The sequence below is a fragment of the Heteronotia binoei genome, chromosome 10 (genome assembly GCF_032191835.1).
Source record: "Heteronotia binoei isolate CCM8104 ecotype False Entrance Well chromosome 10, APGP_CSIRO_Hbin_v1, whole genome shotgun sequence".
In the NCBI taxonomy this organism is placed as follows: Eukaryota; Metazoa; Chordata; class Lepidosauria; order Squamata; family Gekkonidae; genus Heteronotia; species Heteronotia binoei.
Window position 1 is genome coordinate 8,397,637 of NC_083232.1, and position 12,747 is coordinate 8,410,383.

At 49.7% G+C, this 12,747-nt stretch overlaps 1 protein-coding gene across 1 annotated transcript in view; it reads right to left on the reverse strand.

Annotated features, from left to right (window-relative positions):
• ZBTB47 (zinc finger and BTB domain containing 47) overlaps nt 1-12,747 on the reverse strand; it is a 71,131-nt gene that overhangs the window by 47,611 nt on the left and 10,773 nt on the right. The gene's annotated exons all lie outside the window — the stretch shown is intronic.

A 12,747-nucleotide genomic window follows, 5' to 3' on the forward strand; every position in this document is an offset into this window, starting at 1 on the left:
ACATGGCTTCTCTTAAGTTGTTATGTGACACAGAGTGTTGTACTGGATGGGCCTTTGGCCTGATCGAACATGGCTTCTCTTCTGTTCTTATGTGACACAGAGTGTTGGACTGGATGGGCCACTGGCCTGCTCCAACATGGCTTCTCTTATGTTCTTATGTGACACAGAGTGTTGGACTGGATGGGCCACTGGCCTGCTCCAACATGGCTTCTCTTATGTTCTTATGTGACACAGAGTGTTGGACTGGATGGGCCACTGGCCTGATCCAACATGGCTTCTCTTGCGTTCTTATGTAACTTTGGGCTGTGAAATCACCTAGAGATTTGGAAACAGCATCTGCAGAGAACTTCTTGGGAAAGGATTTGCTCCTCCCCATAATTTTGCAAAATAGCCAGCTCTAAAGGAAGACACCCTGCCAGACTCAGGTCAAAAGCTGTTCCTGGCCTTCCATCAAGGCCCGGAGGCCTTTCAGGGGGCGAGGAGAGAAGAGAGCCAGCATCGCTGATCCCGGTTTGGTTCCGATCCAGCTCCTCCAAAGAGCCAAGTGAAGATCAACGTGAGAAGAATCTGGAGGCCGGCAGACTTTCCCTGGCCCTCTTCTTCCAAACAAAGAGGATTTTATAAGAATGGAATGGATGAGGGGTCACAGTGCTTTTAAACCTTTGAAAAGGGAAGGAACAATGCCTGTGTGCGTCAAGTTGCAGTAGGGTTGTCAAGTTGGGGAGTGACGGTGGCTCAGTGCTAGAGCATCTGCTAGAGCCAGTTCAGTGTAGTGGTTAAGTGTGCAGACTCTTATCTGGGAGAACCGGGTTTGATTCCCCACTCCTCCACTTGCACCTGCTGGAATGGCCTTGGGTCAGCCATACCTCTGGCAGAGGTTGTCCTCGAAAGGGCAGCTGCTGTGAGAGCCCTCTCCAGCCCCACCCGCCTCACAGGGTGTCTGTGGTGGGGGAGGAAGGTAAAGGAGATTGTGAACCCCTCTGAGACTCTTCGGAGTGGAGGGCGGGATATAAATCCAATATCTTCATCTTCTTTGGTAAGCAGAAGGTCCCAGGTTCAATCCCTGGCATCTCCAACTAAAAAGGGTCCAGGCAAATAGGCGTGAAAAACCTCAGCTTGAGACTCTGGAAAGCCATGAATGGGGCTGTGGCTCAGTGGAAGAGCATCTGCTTGGTAAGCAGAAAGTCCCAGGTTCAATCCCCGGCATCTCCAACTAAGAAGAGTCCAGGCAAATAGGCGTGAAAAACCTCAGCTTGAGACCCTGGAGAGCAGCAGAGGGACAGTGGCTCAGTGGTAGAGCATCTGCTTGGTAAGCAGAAGGTCCCAGGTTCAATCCCCGGCATCTCCAACAAAAAAGGGTCCAGGCAAATAGGCGTGAAAAACCTCCACTTGAGACCCTGGAGAGCCGCTGCCAGTCTGAGTATACAAGACTGACTTCGATGGACCAAAGAGGATCTGATTCAGTATAAGGCAGCTTCATATGCTCATAGTTGAAGCAGGAATTCCCCAGGACTTGGGGCGTGAAGCCAGGAACAAGGGTGTGACAAGAATGACTGAACTCCAATGGGAGCTCTAGCAATCAGTGTATTAACTGAGTGTATTAACTGGTTTTTAATGCTGTTAAGTGTATTAACGGGTTTTTAATGCTGTTAAATGTAAAGTTTTATATCGTTAAATTAAGGTTTTATCTATTATTGTATGTTTTATGAAATGTTGTTAGCCGCCCTGAGCCTGCCTCGGTGGGGAGGGCGGGATACAAATAAAATTTATTATTATTATTATTATTATCATCATCACACCTAAAGGGATCATATGCCTTTTAATCCCTTCCCTCCATTTGAAAATAATGAAGAATGGGGCACCTTGATGATGATGATGATGATGGTGATATTGGATTTATATCCTGCCCTCCACTCTGAATCTCAGAGTCTCAGAGCGGCTCACAATCTCCTTTCCCTTCCTCCCCCACAACAGACACCCTGTGAGGTGGGTAGGGCTGGAGAGGGCTCTCACAACAGCTGCTTTTTCAAGGACAACCTCTGCCAGGGCTATGGCTGACCCAAGGCCATTCCAGCAGGTGCAAGTGGAGGAAGAAGATAGAAGAAGATGATATTGGATTTATATCCCACCCTCCACTCCGAAGAATCTCAGAGTGGCTCACAATCGCCTTTCCCTTCCTCCCCCACAACAGACACCCTGTGAGGTGGGTGGGACTGAGAGAGCTCTCCCAGAAGCTGCCCTTTCAAGGACAACCTCTGCCAGAGCTATGGCTGACCCAAGGCCATTCCAGCAGGTGCAAGTGGAGGAGTGGGGAATCAAACCCGGTTCTCCCAGGTAAGAGTCCGCCACTGCACCAAACTGGCTCTCCGACACAAAACTGGCTCTTCTTTGGGGGCTCAAAAAATTGGAACCCCTCCCCCCAGTCTAGTCTTTTTGAAACTTGAGGGGGGTGTTTTGAGGAGAGGCAATGGATGCGGCTGAAAATTTGGTGCCTCTACCTGAAAACACCCCCCCACACACAGACACACAGAGCCTCAGATACCCAGGGATCAGTTCTCCATTATACCCTATGGGAACTGGTCTCCATAATAATGGAGTGCCCAGGAGACATTTTCCCCCCCCACTCATACCACTTTCTGATAGTGTTGCCAATCCCTAGGTGGGGGCAGAGGATCCCCCAGTTTGGAGGCCCTCCCCCCGCTTCAGGGTTGTCAGAAAGCGGGGGGGAGGGGAAGGAAATGCCTGCTGGGTACTCTATTATTCCCTATGGAGATTTATTCCCATAGAAATTCATGGAGAATTGATCCACAGGTATCTGGGGCTCTGAGGGAGCTGTTTTTTGGGGTAGATGCATGAAATTTCCCGTATAGCATCTAGTTCGTCTCGCCAAAATACCCCCCAAGTTTCAAAAAGATTGGACCAGGGGGTCTAATTCTATGAGCCCCAAAAGAAGGTGCCCCTATCCTTCATTATTTCCTATGGAAGGAAGGCATTGAAAAGGTGTGCTGTCTCTTTAAAAGGGATGGCCAGAACTCCCTTTGGAGGTCAATTATGCTTGCCACAGCCTTGATCTTGGCTCCACCCCTAATGTCTCCTGGCTCCACCCCCAAAGTCCCCAGATATTTCTTGAATTGGACTTGGCAACCCTTCTTTCTGATGACCTCAAAGCATCGCATGCATTGGCTTTCATAATGGATAAATGATCCATGGATATCTGGGGCTATAAGGGGGCTGTTTTTTGAGGTAGAGGCTCCAAATTTGCAGCATAGTGCCTGGAGCTTCTTCTCAAAACACCTCCCAAGTTTCAAAAAGATTGGACCAGGGGATCTGATTCTATGAGCCCCAAAAGAAGGTGACCCTATGTGGTCCCTTTAAATGTGATTGCCAGACCTCCCTTTGGAGTTCAATCGTCAGTCAGACTTGGAAACCCTATAAATCAGGGGTGGCCAACGGTTAGGGTTGCCAAGTCCAATTTAAGAAATATCTAGGGACTTTGGGGGTGGAGCCAGGAGACATTAAGGGTGGAGCCAAGATCAAGGCTGTGACAAGCATCATTGAACTCCAAAGGGAGTTCCGGCCATCACATTTAAAGGGACGGCACACCTTTTCAATTCCTTCCTTCCATAGGAAATATTGAAGGATAGGGGCACCTTCTTTTGGGGCTCATAGAATTGGACTCCCTGGTTCAACTTGGGGAATACTTTGGGGAGAGGCAGTAGATGCTATACTGGAAATTTGGTGCCTCTATCCCAAAAAACAGCCCCCCCAGAGCCCCCTAAACCTCCATATCAATTCCCCATTATACCCTATGAAAATCGATCTCCACATAGGGAATAATGAAGTGCCCAGCAGATGTTTCCCTCCCCGCCCCCCGTTTCTGACTCTGAAGCGAGGGGTTGGCCTCTCCATGATTTTCTATAGGAATAAATCTCCATAGGGAATCATAGAGTTCCCAGCAGACATTTCCCTCCCCTCCCCCCGCTTTCTGACAACCATGAAGCGGGGGGAGGGCCTCCAAACCGGGGGATCCCCTGCCCCCACCTGGGGATTGGCAACCCTACCAACGGTAGCTCTCCAGATGTTTTTTGCGTACAACTCCCATCAGCCCCAGCCAGCATGGCCAATGGCTGGGGCTGATGGGAGTTGAAGGCAAAAAACATCTGGAGAGCTACCGCTGGCCACCCCTGCTATAAATAATGCACTTTCAATCCACGTTCCATGCACTTTCCAACTGGCTTTTGCCAGTTCACACTACTGGGCATGGAGCAGGGGTTATGGGGGGGGGGGTGGAGGGCGGATAGGTATTTGTGGATTTCCTGCATTGTGCAGGGGGTAGGACTAGATGACCCTGGAGATCCCTTCCAACTCTATGATTCTCGTCGCACCATTTGAACCTTCCACGTGGTCTTCAAGGGCAGCTCCGTGTAAAACATATTACACTACTCCGGACTGGAGCCTGGATAACCACTGCCAATATGAATGACCAGGAAAACCCTAAAAACTCTTACCATTCTTGGCTTTCCACCACAGCGCACTAGCTTTGCTCTAGAGAAGCCACCAGTGTACCAACACCAGGCCTTGAATTCGGCGGGAGATCACAAGAGCACAGCTCCTGAACCTTTCTGAGGGTTCCCCCTCCTCCTCCCCACCCCACCTACCTTCTCCATTGAACAGAAGGCGCAGCTGCATAACAATCCCTGCATTAGGAGAGCAAACAGCCAGCCAACCACCAGGAGCTTTGCCACGCCCCGAGAGGCCCTCATTAACCCCTGGAGAAGCCCACGCCACCCTTTCTCCACTTCTTATGTGGTTTTGGGTGGCGAGTGGCTTGCTGGCCTTTTGACTGCAAGGAGAGCCGCAGGTGAGCGAGGCCTGCTTGGGCTGACTGGATCTCCAACCAACCCAAGTAGGCCTCACTCACCCGGGGCTCTGCTTTCTCACGTCAGGTTGCTTTTGGCTGGCGGGGGGGGGGGGCGCTGTATACTAATGAGTTATGCTACTGAGTTATGCTAATGAGCTCTACCACCTATTTTTCCACAAAAGGACCCCTGCTAACACAGACCGAGTGAGCCGAAGCACAGATGTGGTACGTACAAGACTGCATTGCCGAACATCCAAACTGGCCGCCTTGTGAACCAGGAGGAATCAGGAATGCACGGGTTCTGAAGTACCCCAACCAGCCCAAGATGAGGTGGGGCATCCCGATCAGCGGCCAAGAACCCACCTCTCTTTCCAAAACGCAAGCCAGACTGAGGGCTGTGTGTCACATAAGAACATAAGAGAAGCCATGTTGGATCAGGGCAATGGCCCATCCAGTCCAACACTCTGTGTCACATAAGAACATAAGAGAAGCCATGTTGGATCAGGGCAGTGGCCCATCCAGTCCAACACTCTGTGTCACAGAAGAACATAAGAGAAGCCATGTTGGATCAGGCCAATGGCCCATCCAGTCCAACACTCTGTGTCACAGAAGAACATAAGAGAAGCCATGTTGGATCAGGCCAGTGGCCCATCCAGTCCAACACTCTGTGTCACATAAGAACATAAGAGAAGCCATGTTGGATCAGGCCAATGGCCCCTCCAGTCCAACACTCTGTGTCACAGAAGAACATAAGAGAAGCCATGTTGGATCAGGCCAATGGCCCCTCCAGTCCAACACTCTGTGTCACATAAGAACATAAGAGAAGCCATGTTGGATCAGGCCAATGGCCCCTCCAGTCCAACACTCTGTGTCACATAAGAACATAAGAGAAGCCATGTTGGATCAGGCCAATGGCCCATCCAGTCCAACACTCTGTGTCACACAGTGGCCCATATATGTGTGTGTATACACACACACACACACACATATATATATATATATACACACTGTGGCTAATAGCCACTGATGGACCTCTGCTCCATATTTTTATCCAATTCCCTCTTAAAGCTGGCTATGCTTGTAGCCACCGCCACCTCCTGTGACAGTGAATTCCAGATGACCCTGGAGATCCCTTCCAACTCTATTATTCTCGTCGCACCATTTGAACCTTCCATATGGTCTTCAAGGGCAGCTCAGTGTAAAACATATTACAGTACTCCAGACTGGAGCCTGGATAACCACAGCCAATATGAACGACCAGGGAAACCCTGAAAACTCTTACCTTTCCTCCCTTTCCACCACAGGGCACTAGCTCTGCTTTAGAGAAGCCACCAGTGTCCCTCTTCGCGGAGAGTCCCTCTCCGCGTGGCAAAGAGCTCTTCTCTCAGCACTGATTCATTATAACCAATCTCAAGTTTTTGGGATTCAGGAAACAGATCTCCAGTTCAAAGGACGTCACTTTCCAGTGGCTTAAAAGTTTCAGGAGCTTACATTTCATTAGCGATGCAACCCGCCTCTGTTTGAGCAAGTGGTGAGCCGTAACAGAGGCAGAAGCGCAAAGGAGATGAAATGAGGGCTGTGAATTTGGCACAATGCCACACCGGCGCTCGTACACATGCGGGATCTCCTCTGGCCCACATGCAGAGAACCTCCTTTTTTAAAAGGCACATTTTGAGTTGCAGGGGTCAGCCTGAGAGAGCTCTGACAGAAGCAGCCCTTTCAAGGACAGCTCTGCGAGAGCTATGGCTGACCCAAAGCCATTCCAGCAGCTGCAAGCGGAGGAGTGGGGAATCAAACCTGTTTCTCTGCAGAGAACTCAGAGAACTGGCTCAAGTATCTTCTGTATGGCAGAACGCTTTTTGCTGATAGTCGTCCAGGGAGGGGGGACAGGATTCTGATGCCAGCTGTATCTTTATGTCATTTCCAGGGAAAACCCAGAAGTGATGTCTGGTAGCTCTAGGAATTGATGGAAACTCTACGGCAGAGGTAGCCAAACTTGCTTAACATAAGAGCCACATAGAATAAATGTCAGATGTTTGAGAGCCTCAAGACATGAACATCAGATGTTTGAGAGCTGCAAGACAGGCAGACATGAAAGAAGGAACATAGATGAGGGAGGGAGAGCTGGAAAGAAAGCAACTTTAACTTTAAATGCATTCTCCAAGCTGCTGGCTGGCTTGGCTTGAGAGCCAGTTTGGTGTAGTCGTTAAGTGCTTGGACTCTTATCTGGGAGAACCGAGTTTGATTTCCCGTTCCTCCACTTGCAGCTGCTGAAATGGCCTTGGGTCAGCCATAGCGGTTAAGTGAGCAGACTCTTATCTGGGAGAACCGGGTTTGATTCCCCACTCCTCCACTTTCACCTGCTGGAATGGCCTTGGGTCAGCCATGGTGGTTAAGTGAGCAGATTCTTATCTGGGAGAACCGGGTTTGATTCCCCACTCCTCCACTTGCACCTGCTGGAATGGCCTTGGCTCAGCCATAGTGGTTAAGTGGGCGGACTTTTATCTGGGAGAACCGGGTTTGATTCCTCACTCCTCCACTTGCAGCTGCTGGAATGGCCTTGGCTCAGCCATAGTGGTGAAGTGGGCAGACTCTTATCTGGGAGAACCGGGTTTGATTCCCCACTCCTCCACTTGCACCTACTGGAATGGCCTTGGGTCAGCCATAGCTCTGGCAGAGGTTGCCCTTGAAAGGGCAGCTGCTGTGAGAGTCCTCTCCAGCCCCACCCACCTCACAGGGTGTCTGTTGTGGGGGAGGAAGGTAAAGGAGATTGTGAGCTGCTCCGAGTCTCTGATTCAGAGAGAAGGGCAGGGTATAATTCTGCAGCCGCCTCCTCCTTCTTCTTGAAGAAGTGATTCAGAGAGAAATGCCTTCTCTAAGCTGGCCCATGGAGTGGTGGGGACTTTGAGAGCCGCACAATATCTCCCGAGCCACAGTTTGGCCACCCCTGTCCAAAAGTGACACAGAGACACAATGGATGTGACCTCCATGTGTTCCTGTCCCTAACCTCCATGTTACCTCCATGTAGGTCTAGGAATTGATGGAAACTCTTTGGCTTTACCCAAAAGTTCCCTGTGAAAGGAGAAAAGTTCCAGCTTTCTCTTGGGGGCGGATTAAGGTCTATCAAGATATTATATATTGGCAGGTCTAAGTGGAGTTTTTTTTAACTGTGACCTTTTATGCCTTTATTAACCCTTGATCTCCAGGCAACCAAGATCGGTTGCCCTGGAGAAAATGGCTCAACTGGGCTCTCCTTCCTTGGAGATTTTTCAACAGAGGATAAATGACCATCTGACAGCAATGAAGATGATGAAGATGATGTTGATGATGATGATGAAGAAGAAGATGAAGAAGATGAAGATGAAGATGAAGAAGATGAAGATGAAGAAGATGAAGATGAAGAAGATGAAGATGAAGATGATGAAGAAGAAGAAGAAGAAGAAGAAGAAGAAGAAGAAGAAGAAGATGATGATGATGATGATATTGGATTTGTATCCCGCCCTCCACTCCCAATCTCAGAGTGGCTCACCATCTCTTTTATCTTCCTCCCCCACAACAGACATCCTGTGAGGTAGATGAAGATACTGGATTTATATCCCACCCTTCACTCCAAAGAGTCTCAGAGGGGCTCACAATCTCCTTTACCTTCCTCCCCCCCCCACACAACAGACACCCTGTGAGGTGGGTGGGGCTGAGAGGGCTCTCACAGCAGCTGCCCTTTCAAGGACAACCTCTGCCAGAGCTATGGCTGACCCAAGGCCATCCCAGCAGCTGCAAGTGGAGGAGTGGGAAATCAAACCCGGTTCTCCCAGATAAGAGTCCGCACACTTAACCACTACACCAAACTGGCTCTAAATAGAGTTAAAGATAAGGAATACGATGCAAGTGATGAGTTAAAATCTGAAAGAAATGATAAATAAATAAAAATGAATGGAAGGATGGCATAAGGATATTAAGTAAAGTAGGAATTTATGAAATAAGTACCTTTGTTATCTGTTTTTAATAATTTTGTGGGAGGGGGTTGATTCTTTTTAATTGGATTATGAATTCGGATATAGTTATCAGGATGTCATGCACAAGATGTAACGTATGAAGAATTTCTAACCAATAAACTCAAAAGATGTTAATATAAAAAAATAAATAAATAGTCAATAACAGAGATCAGATCCCTTGGAGAAAATGGTTGCTTTGGAGGGGAGGGTGGGATTCTGGGGCACCATACCCCACTCATGACCCTCCCTGTCTTCCCCAGGCTCCAGCCCCAAATTTCCAGGAATTTCCTAACCTGGATCTTGCAACCCTACCCCACATCTCCAACCAGCTGTTGAGGTGTGAGGGCGGGGCTGACAACCACGAAGAAGAAGAAGAAGATATTGGATTTATATCCCGCCCTCCACTCTGAAGAGTCTCAGAGGGGCTCACAATCCCCTTTCCCTTCCTCCCCCACAACAGACACCCTGTGAGGTAGATGAAGATATTGGATTTACATCCCGCCCTCCACTCTGAAGAGTCTCAGAGCGGCTCACAATCTCCTTTCCCTTCCTCCCCCACAACAGACACCCTGTGAGGTAGATTAAGATATTAGATTTATATCCCGCCCTACACTCCAAAGAGTCTCAGAGCGGCTCACAATCTCCTTTCCCTTCCTCCCCCCCCCCCCACAACAGACATCCTGTGAGGTAGATGAAGATACTGGATTTATATCCCGCCCTCCACTCGGAAGAGTCTCAGAGCGACTCACAATCACCTTTACCTTCCTCCCCCCCCCCCCCACAACAGACACCCTGTGAGGTAGATGAAGATACTGGATTTATATTCCGCCCTCCACTCCGAAGACTCTCAGAGCGACTCACAATCTCCTTTCCCTTCCTCCCCCCCCCCCCCCCACAACAGACATCCTGTGAGGTAGATGAAGATATTGGATTTACATCCTGCCCTCCACTCTGAAGAGTCTCAGAGCGGCTCACAATCTCCTTTCCCTTCCTCCCCCACAACAGACACCCTGTGAGGTAGATGAAGATATTGGATTTATATCCCGCCCTCCACTCCAAAGAGTCTCAGAGCGACTCACAATCACCTTTACCTTCCTCCCCCCCCCCCCACAACAGACATCCTGTGAGGTAGATGAAGATACTGGATTTATATCCCGCCCTCCACTCCAAAGAGTCTCAGAGCGACTCACAATCACCTTTACCTTCCTCCCCCCCCCCACAACAGACACCCTGTGAGGTAGATGAAGATACTGGATTTATATTCCGCCCTCCACTCCGAAGACTCTCAGAGCGACTCACAATCTCCTTTCCCTTCCTCCCCCCCCCCCCACAACAGACATCCTGTGAGGTAGATGAAGATATTGGATTTATATCCCGCCTTCCACTCCGAAGAGTCTCAGAGGGGCTCACAATCTTTTTTACTTTTCTTCCCCACAACAGGCACCCTGTGAGGTGGATGGGGCTGAGAGAGCTCTCACAGCAGCTGCCCTTTCAAAGACCACCTCTGCCAGAGCTACGGCTGACCCAAGACCATTCTAGCAGCTGCAAGTGAAGGAGTGGGGAATCAAACCCGGTTCTCCCAGATAAGAGTCCGCACACCTAACCACTAAACCAAACTGGCTCTCCACACCAAACCTGCAAGCTGCGGAATCTTGTGAGCAAAGATTCTACTTTGTGAGCGACTGCGTCAATCCGTTTGCTCTGGGGCCCTGTTTCCTGAGCAAAGACAAAAACAGTGAGCCGGAGGCTAAAAAACTGTGAGCTAGCTCACGCTCGCCCAGCTTGGAGGAAACACGGCTTGCAACCCTATGCAGGCCTCCAAGCGTGGCTGCCTCCAGAGCGCACACACAAACCCACACGCTCGTCCAGCACCAATAATCTCGCCTGCTCCAGCTCAGTGCTGTGTTAATTCAAGCAAGCTGATGAGCGCCTTTGCCTCCCCTCCCTTCCTCCAAACGTGGCACTTCCCTGCCATTTTCTGAAAAGTGCTTGAATTATGAGCTGCGTTATTCCTGGCACCGGGCCACGGCTCCGGCAAGCGCATAATGGCACCGTTTTTCATAAAAGGCATGCAAGAAGGGCATGGCCTGAGACTGGAATGGTTGGGGGGCGGGGAGGAGGGTCTGGGCAGAAAAGAGAAGGTTGCATCGTTCTTTCATCCATTGATCTGCGCTCCCCTTCCAGAGCAGCCGCCAATTGGCTTTTTCAGGGTGGTTTTATTTTTTCCTTTTTACATCACCGGAGCTTGCTAGGGTTGCCAAGTCCAATTCAAGAAATATCTGGGGACTTTGGGGGTGGAGCCAGGAGACTTTGGGGGTGGAGCCAGGAGTCATGAGGGGTGGAGCCAAGATCAAGGCTGCGACAAGCATAACTGAACTCCAAAGGGAGTTCAGGCCATCACATTTAAAGGGACGGCACACCTTTTCAATGCCTTCCTTCCATAGGAAATAATGAAGGATAGGGGCACCTTCTTTTGGGGCTCATAGAATTGGACCCCCTGGTCCAATCTTTTTGAAACTTGGAGGGTATTTTGGGGAGAGGGTATTTTAGGGTGCCTCTACCTCAAAAAACAGCCCCCCCAGAGCCCCAGATACCCACGGATCAATTCTCCATTATTTTCTATGGGAATAAATCTCCATAGGGAATAACACAGATCCCAGCAGACATTTCCCTCCCCTCCCCCCGCTTTCTGACGACCCTGAAGCGGGGGAAGGGCCTCCAAACCAGGGGATCCCCTGCCCCTACCTGGGGATTGGCAACCCTAGAGCTTGCTCACTCACCCCTGGTCAGGATCAAAGTAGAGAATTTGCATCCTGGTACTGCAGTCTGAGCCCTTTGCTCACGGCCTGAGTTTGATCCCAGCGGAAGCTGGGTTCAGGTAGCCAACTCCAGGTTCACTAAGCCTTCCATCCTTCCGAGGTCGGTCAAATGAGTGCCCAGCTTGCTGGGGGGAAAGTGTATATGACTGGGGAAGGCAATGGCAAACCACCCCGTAAAAAGTCTGCCGTGAAAACCTGAAAGCAACGTCACACAAAAGTCAAAAACGACTGGTGCTTGCACAGGGGACGACCTTGACCTTTTTTTTTTTTTTAACAGTCTTCTAATTCTACAACATGCCCCAAGAAGGTGCGCTGACTTCACTGGGGCTACCGTTGCCAACTGCAGGTTGGGAAACTCCTTGAGATTGAGGGTCTTGATAAGGTTGCCAGCCTCCAGGTGGTGGCTGGAGATAGGGTTGCCAAGTCCAATTCAAAAAATATCTGGGGACTTTGGGGGTGGAGCCGGGAGACTTTGGGGGTGGAATCAGGAGCAAGGGTGTGACAAGCATAATTGAATGCCAAAGGGAGTTCTGGCCATCATGTTTAAAGGGACCGCACACCTTTTAAATGCCTTCCCTCCATTGGAAATAATGACGGATGGGGCACCTCATAGCTCATAGAATAGGACCCCCTGGTACAATCTTTTTGAAACTTGGAGGGTCTTTTGAGGAGAGGAATCAGATGCTCCACTAAAACTTTGGTGCCTCTACCTCAAAAAACAGCCCCCCCCCCAGAGCCACAGATACCCATAGATCAATTCTCCATCATACCCTATTGGATAAATGTAAAGTTCTGCATTTAGGTAGGGAAAATCCAATGCATGGTTATAGGATGGGGGAGACTTGTCTTAGCAGTAGTATGTGTGAAAAGGATCTAGGGGTCTTAGTGGACCATACGCTGAACGTGAGTCAACAGTGTGATGCGGTGGCTAAAAAGGCAAATGCAATTTTGGGCTGTATCAACAGAAGTATAGCACCCAGATCACATGATGCGATGGTATCGCTTTACTCTGCTCTGGGAAGACCTCACTTGGAGTATTGTGTTCAGTTTTGGGCACCACATTTTAAGAAGGATA